General features: G+C 47.9%; 1 long non-coding RNA gene across 1 annotated transcript; it reads left to right on the top strand.

Moving 5' to 3' along the window:
• Positions 1 to 3,341: 3,341 nt before the first annotated feature.
• Positions 3,342 to 7,117, top strand: LOC131918315 (uncharacterized). Its single transcript, XR_009380944.1, has 2 exons — positions 3,342 to 3,450; positions 6,702 to 7,117. It is a non-coding gene; the product is annotated as an uncharacterized LOC131918315 (long non-coding RNA).
• Positions 7,118 to 8,226: the final 1,109 nt, after the last annotated feature.

Below are 8,226 nucleotides of genomic sequence, written 5' to 3'. Positions count from 1 at the left end.
GGTAAGGCTAAGACATTTCAATGCAGGTCATTTCACAGGAGAGTTGATGGGACCCTGACTACTGGGGGAAGGTACCAAAGATGCTCATTTTTTGCTGAGTGAGCACTGACGACTATTTCTGTGAGCCACCGAGATTACTTCCCTAGCAATCAAATACTACCTATTTTTATTTACTACGGCAAATAAAATGTGCTCTTGGTAAGATGTCTTGCATACTATGGATGATGAACCCTGTCTCCATGAAGCTGTCCATCCACAGCATGGGGTCAGTTCAGAGATTCGCTACAGGAACTTCTGATTGACTGTGCCCCGTCTTCCTTGGCACCTGTGGTATGACAGTCCCTTGCCACTCTAAAACAGAGGCAACTCTGCTGGCAAACAATGGGATGTCTCAAGTGTTGGCATCTTGTGGATCAGCTGGAGACAGCTTAGTGTCAGGAAAGGTGTGCCCACCGGGCTGTGACGAGCAGGCCAGAGGTCTGCACTCGTCCCCAAGTGTGATAATAAAATACACATTTGTGTCTTTGTCTCAGGCTCCTAATGGAGAGCTCCTAAAAACCTTGATATTCTCTGAGCGGTAGGAGAGTACTTTGAGTATGCTACTGTGATGACTCATGGCCCAGGGTCCCCTAGACAGCTTCAGGACAGGGCTGATCCCCAGAGAGACCACTTGACCAGAGATTGCAACTTTCAGCTCATCTCCAGACCTTTGGGAAGGGGAGAGGGATGGGGCATTGAGTTCGTTACCAATGGCCATGATTCAATTAGCCACGCCTACATGGAGCCTCCATAGGAACTCCTAGAAGACAGGGTCAGGGAGTTTTCGTGTTGGTTAACGCACAGAGGCGTGCTCAGAAAGTGTATGGAAGGTCTGTGCCCCCCCTCAATATTTTGTCCTCTGTATCTCTTTCTTGTAGTTGCTCCTGAGCTGCTTTATAATAAGCCGGCAATCATCAGTAGAACACTTCCCTGAATTCTGTAATTTGGCCCAGCAAAGCACTAAACACGAGGTCAATGGGATTTTGAGTTCATAGCTAATTGTTTAGAAGTACAGTTGGCCTGGACTAGTGACTGGAGTCAGAAGTGAGGGGTGGTCCTTCAGTCTTCCCTAAGATAGGACATCGGTAATAACTCCGGATAGCTAATATTTTAGTTTGCTTGAATGAAGGAGTGTCTGAGGAGTTAGGAATTGGTTGGTGTGAGGCAAAAGTCCACACATTTGATGTTGGACAGAGGGGGATGTCCACTTGAGCACTTACTTGTCCCTGGGGAATGGGAAGCTTCCCAAGGCCAAGACGTCCTTGCTTTTTGCTTATGTTGGGAACAAGGTGTCTTTCCTCTGATCTTGAGTCCTACTACTCACTTCCTGAATGATGATCAGAAGTTTCACATAAAATATTCATTCAAAGGCAAATTAAAAAATCTGCCAGGTGTCTCCATGAGGCCAGTTTTCTTGGTCCCTGGAGGAAAAGCTCCCGGGGCTGAACCTGAATGACAGATTTAATGCAGGAGGAAGAATCCAGAAGTGGGAAGCTAAATGATGAGAAACTGTCACAGAACTGACCCGAACAGATTAGCTCACAGCATGAGTCCACCATCGGGCTCAGGGATTATTATTTTTTTTAATGTGCATTTTGAAGTACTCTCTTAAGAGAATGTGGTTTCACAAGATTAAGGAAACTTTGAATATCAGAAAAAAAAATTTTATCATCTGTGCCCCGACAAAGAGTTTTGAGGTAGCTAAAAATACCAAAATACATATAAAATAGGGCAGTGGAAACAGATAAGAGGGAACTGAGAAGTCAGGACCTGGGATGAGCAGGGGAAATTCAGCATTTTTCTGAAAATTACTAAGGGGGAGCATGAAGCCCGTGGGGGTGACAGATTGTGTAGCTCATGTTGTCTGACTGAAAAAACCTGCTACAAGTGAACATTTCTCAAGTACTGAATTTTATGGGAATTGTGTGGGTGTGACTTCTCATACAAGGGACCTTTGTAGACATCTTATCACATGTCAAAACTTCAAACAGACTGAGAACAGGTGAGCAGCCATTGCATGCAGCACGACTTGACTTTTATTCCTCCTCTCGGGTTTTAGCTCTTTATTCCCCGTCTCACACAGTGACTAAAGGCAAAGAGAACCTTGGCCGAGTTGTTACCTAATAGGGCAAAGCAGCCATGCCAGGAGCTGACAGGAATCACCCCCCAGTTAAGTGAACTCAGAGCAGAGAGTGACTCCACACCAAAAATAATTACAGTCTCAGCATTGTTGGTGACCACAGACAGAGACAGGCTAGAACAAGGGTTTGTGTTCAGCTTTTGTCTGGAGCACTTACAAGGACAGGAATTGTGGGTAGGGAAGCTGGTTAGCGGACCAAGCTGACAAAAGAAGTGATTTTCACCTCGGTGGATGCCAGCCAGAAGCGGAAAAGGTAATTACTGGAGAAGCAGAGCTGACCTTTGGATAGCACAGAGAAGAAATTATCCCTGGTGGCTTAGGGTTTGAGATGAAAAACATCATCAGCATTGCTTTCCTCCCGAGGCAGGAATAGCCATGTCACATCAGACACAGTGTTGGGAGGGACCTGGGCAAGGACCCTCATCCCCTGACAAGTTGTCTCTGACACTGAACGTCCTTCAGGAACCTGTAGAAAATGCTGTTGTCATGTGGTAAAGGAGTCCTGAGGAAAACTGATCTATCCTAGAAACTGGAAAGGCTCTATCTACCAGAGCAGGGAATACTTTGAACTTGGAAGATGGGTCTTTGGGGATTTCTACCGTAGCCTTATTTTATAGCTTTTTTTTTTATAGGTAAGAGTTTAAAGTAGCCAAAGGTGGCTTTGAACTCATTATGTAGCTGAGGGAGACCCTGAATTTCTTTCCCTTCTTTCCTTCTTTCCTTCTTTCCTTCTTTCCCTCTTTCCCTCTTTCCCTCTTTCTTTCCTTCCTTCCTTCCTTCCTTCCTTCCTTCCTTCCTTCCTTCCTTCCTTCCTTCCTTCCTTCCTTTTATTCTTTCCCCTCCTCCCAGACAGGGTTTCTCTGTAGCCCTAGCTGTTCTAGAACTCACTCTGTAGACCAGGCTGGCCTCTCACTCAGAGATACATATGCCTCTACTGCCTGAGTGCTGGGATCAAAGGTGTGTGCCACCATGCCTGGCTAGGACCTTGAATTTCTGATCCTCCTGCCTCCTAAGTGCTGAGATTACAGCATGTACCACACCACACCTGGTTTATAAAATCCTGGGGGTTGAAAGGAGGACTTTGTGCATTTTAAGCAACCAACCGAGCTACCTCATATTACAACGCTCTAGAACTTTAAAAATGTGAATTCTGAAGTGCCCCTTTAAGAAAATGTGTGCTAACTTTTGCTCACATTGCATAGGCACTGTGGCTGAAAGGAAAACAGACACATCCCTGCTCAAGTGTCCTCCTCACACCGAGGAACCAAGAGGTGACGGTCAGGGAGGAACTGCTCTAGGAAGTTCTGTGGCAAAGGATTAGGGGAGAGGCAGGGTGGAGGCTGGGGGGCACCAGGTGGGCAGAGTGGTGGCGGGGGGGGGGGGGAGCACCGGGTGGGCAGGATAGAGGCTGAGGGGGGCATGGGGGTGGGGTGGGGGGTGCTTCCCACGGATGAGCACTGAGCAGAGGAGATGAGGAAGTGGGGAAGGAGGGGTCAGGGAAAAGCAGTCCACAGAGTGAGCACAGAGACTGGAGAAACTCTGGAGCCAACCATGTGATGCTCAGACTTGGTCCTAAGAGAAAGGGAGTGCCGCTGTAATGCTTCAGACAGAGTAGGAAAATAATCTCTTTGACTCCAGCTTGGAGAGGGCATCCCAGAAGGTCCTGAGTCAGGACATACTATTCCTTCTAATGACCGACTTTCCTTTCTCCCCCAGTCAAAGGTGACTCATTCAGAGATAGAAAAGCTGTGGTTCCTATCAGTGAAGGTCGTTCTGGCCTGCCTGGAACCATTGGTAATTGTCAGCAGTACTGAGTGTCCAGGATTGGATGATGCAACGTGCATCATTCTAGTTAGAAGCAGTCTAATTACTGTCACGGAACACAATCAGACCTCCTGCCCTAGGGGTTCCTGACTCTCCTTCCTAGGGACCTGGACAAAGGCAGCTTTGGAGTGGCTGATACATCTCCAGTGATGTCTTTACAGTCCCGTGTTCTTCTGTCTTTCCACACTTCCTCCTGGAGGCTCAGCAGCATCCTTCCTTCAGGTACCTTCTCTCACAGTGACTGCAGAGTCCTCAGTCTCAGGGCTCACCCCTGCATAACACACATCTGGAGGGAGAGACAGTCTCTTCTAGAGACTCTCTGTCTGCATGTCTCTTAGCCCAGGTGGGCCACAGGCTGTTGCTGACCCCAAGCTATGATAATCCAAATCCAGACTTGACGCCTGAACCATACTCAGGAACTGAGACAGACTCCACACTTCAGGAAGTAGACCAAGGAGAGCCCTGCTGGGGGTCAGTCCACCCAAAGCCTGTGGGCCACACCAGGTAGAAATGCCTCAGGGAAGGAGAAAGAGGATGAATCACTGAAGTGCCACCAAGCTGCTTAGCCCAGGATAGTAAGATAGCGGGGTCTGCTGTTGCTGAGTTTGGGGGAGACGTGTGGCGGAACGGGAGGGCTCATGATCAGAACAGATTCTCCATTGTTCATTTCAGAGAGCAGAGCTTTGTGACCAGGGGCTTTCTCTGGAAGTTTCTGCACCTGGCCCACTATGATTTTACCCCCAGGTCTCAGGGGAGGATATGTCTCATAGCCTTTGGCTTCTGGGACAAAGGTAAAAGGCTTAAGGACCCTATTTCCCAGTGTATCCCTTCACAAACAGAAACACTCATTTTTGATCACAGTGGCTCCAGAGGCCACCATTCTAAGAACTCATATCTGGAACTATTAAAAAAAAAAAAAAAAAGCTCCCAAGTAGCTCCTGAAGCAAGAATAACCACCAACCACCAACTCCATGCTGGTTCGTCTGCCCCTACAGCTGTGGATTGAGGCTCTTCACTGAAACCGGCCCTACCCGGCCTCAGTTACTTGTCTGAGATCTAATGTCTCAAGCAAACATTTACAAGGAGTGTACTGTATGTGAGGGCTCCTGCTAGGAGCTGGGAGGCAAGGTCATTCGGTTACAAATATGCTTTCTTGGTGCTGGAGAGACAGCTTAGCACTTAGGACCACTGGCTGCTCTTCCCGAGGACTAGGGTTCAATTCCCAGCAACCACACGGCAGCTCACAACTGTCTGTAACTCTAGTTCCAGGAGATTCAACACAAACGTGCATGCAGGCCAAACACCAATGCACATAAAATAAAAGTAAATAAATCACCAATCTGCTTTCTTCTAGATGCTTCTGATCTAGGGAACGAGAATGCAATAGTTCTGCAGAATAGCACAGGGGCAGGAGGGAGTGTTTCTACTTCCCCACCTCCGGAGGAAAGGCAGAATGGGGTGCACATGCTAACCAGAGACAGGCCCGCTCAAGCTGTCACCAGCTGAGGAACGGGAAGTGACACTAGCTGGCTCTCACTTAAGCCCAGTAGCTTTGCTTTTATAGGCTCCCGAGGATGTGTGTACAGCTGTGGGTGGACTGCTGACAGCCCTGTGGGTGACCTCAAACCAGACGCCATGGTCGCTGAAGGCCGGTCAGACCTGGCAAGGGTGGAGCTCATGGGCTCACGGGGGTAGGCCGCAAGACTGCCGAGCAAGGGGTCTCGAAGTCACTGGGCATTGCATTGGCGTTACACTAATGCGTTCCCTCTCTTTGCAAAGAGAAGCCATCGGGGAATCACAGCATAAATCACCTACTGGAGATACCAGACATCTCTAAAAGGAGCTGTTGTGTGCAACCAATTTCATGAGAGGCGCTCCTTCGAAATGCTGAAAAGCCATAAATCAACGAGCCTAATGGATTTTGTCCTGTCTATTCAATATCTTCCAGGGCATTGAGTTCAGAATGTAATGCATTAAGGAGGTGTATGTGCGTGTATGTGGAGTATAGGGGGGAATAAAACTCTCTAGCAAACCACGCTAGCCTGAATATTTTCAAAGTGAATGCGCTGCCTAAAAGCTTTCCATCTTCCTTGGTACAAGGCCATGGCCGCTTCTCTTACTGGCCACTCCATCACACTCTTACAGCTTGTCTCTTAGGAGTACAGAGAGAACATGAGCAGGAGCTTAGGCCTGGCACTCCAGCTGTGTGGCCTCGGGCCAAAAACAGCAGTTTCCAGCTAGAGTGCTTGTCTCCATACAGTGAACCCAGGGCTCTTTCAACTTTTTTTGCTAGCATATATTAATTGTACAATATATTGGGTTTTCCATAGGTGTGCACAGCACACTTAGATCACGTTCCTTTGACGTAGGGCTTCTGTAATTTCAAAAAAGAAAGGTTACAATAACCAGGAAGCCTCTGTCTTGGAGCAATTGCTTCACACCTGGCATCCCTCACAGATGGTAGCTTCCAATTTTGGTCCCTTGCTCCCTCACCCATTGATTCTTAAGGATTAAAGGGCAGGAGCTTTGTACCTGTGGTTGGGACAGAAACTATGAAGGAGTCTCTCTGCCTCATTAAATAGCCAATCACAGGATGACCCACCTCATTGCATAGATAGGGAAGGAGGGCAAGCATCCCTCCAGCTTGGACTAGGGAGGGGCCCCAGCATCCTGGCAACTTTTGTTTTTTTCTTTTAAGGGAATGGCTGGCTGCTGTGCTGACTGGGAGGAAGTATTTTTCAGGACAAAGGCAGAGTCTCTCTCCTCCTGCCTGGAGCATCGGAGCCTCCCTGAGAGCATGGGTCAGGGTAGCTCTGTTCCCAGGTCCACCCATCTGGTCATGAGGGTTGCTCTCATCATCTGTTTGGGAAACTCAGCTTGGAAAACAAAACAATCATGCAAGATTTCTTCATCCCGTGGCTTTCGAGCCATCAAGTTGCTCATAAATTTGATGTAATTTGAGCTTTTCTTGCAGGCATCACGTGGCAGGGCTCATAAGAGCTGGCTAGACTCAGCTGGACTCCCAGCTTTTAGACTGTCTTTTGTTTCCTTTGTTGGTGCTTATAGGTCATTGATACAAATCCTTTAGAAAGGGAATAAAAACAGACAGATAAACTAATATCCTTATGTCAGTCAATAGCTGGGGGCTTAGAAGGACGCTTAATTCAAAAGAGTACCCCGTACCGGGACAGTGGCTGAGCGACAAGCATTACGAAGAGAAAGCATTTGCTCACTGCCTCGGGTTCCTTCCACAATCAGACATATGGAGTGTGAACACTCACTTTCTTTACCTTAGACTACAGGGTAGAGACCGAAATGAAACTTTGTGACCTGCTGAACCAGAGTCAAGGCTCTGGTATTTGTGGTATCTCAGACATGGAGAATGACACACAGTGATCTTTCTGGGGTGACCTCAGATCCTTTTGAATTCGTCTTTCTAGGTAGTTACTAACACCCTGCCCACACTTGCCTGTCACTCTGCTATAACTCCGATTCTTCTCTGAGTCTGGACCAGGAAGACAGAAAGTAGAATTGATCATCCAGCCATCGCCCCAGAGGTTAGAGGACTACCTGAAGTTAGGGTGCACCTCCACAGCCACCTGTGGGAACAAAGGACCTCCCTGTTGTTTTAAAGAAGGCAAAGGAGGCACATGATCAAAACAGAAAAAATCCCAGCATGGGGGAGGAGAGGTGGACACGAAGTCCCACCACTAACCAAGGACCCATTGGCATTTGATTGTGGCTGGGTGAGAGAAAGTCACTTTTCTTCAGTGGAGTGGCATTTTCCGTATTGACTGCACTCCAGGGCAGGCAGTTGGTCAACACAAACCGGACTCCATGTTTTTTGTTTTTGTTGTTGTTTTTAAAAAAAGAGAGGGCAGAGGAGAGAACATGAAGTTGGGTAGGTATGAAGGTGGGGAGGATCTGGGAAGAGCTGGGGGATGATATTGAATATGATTGAAACATCTCATATGAAATTCTCAAAAAGGAAACAAAAACAGAAGAGGAGGAGGAGGAAGTAGAGAAGCGGTGGCAGCTGACACCAGAGAAGGAAATGGCTAACACCAGCTATACAGGGCAGCAACAGGAGCAGTATTCAATAGACTTCCTGTCCTGCCCTGGGGACAGGGCTAGCAGACCTGACCAGTCAGGTCAAGTCTGCCCAACATCTACAAGCCCTGGGGGAGCAGAATGCTTCTGATGCCTCTAACTTCCTGAATGCT

The sequence above is a fragment of the Peromyscus eremicus genome, chromosome 8b (genome assembly GCF_949786415.1).
Source record: "Peromyscus eremicus chromosome 8b, PerEre_H2_v1, whole genome shotgun sequence".
NCBI classification, from domain to species: domain Eukaryota; kingdom Metazoa; phylum Chordata; class Mammalia; order Rodentia; family Cricetidae; genus Peromyscus; species Peromyscus eremicus.
Note: the sequence above shows the minus strand (reverse complement) of the source record. Positions and strands in the feature narration are given on the sequence as shown.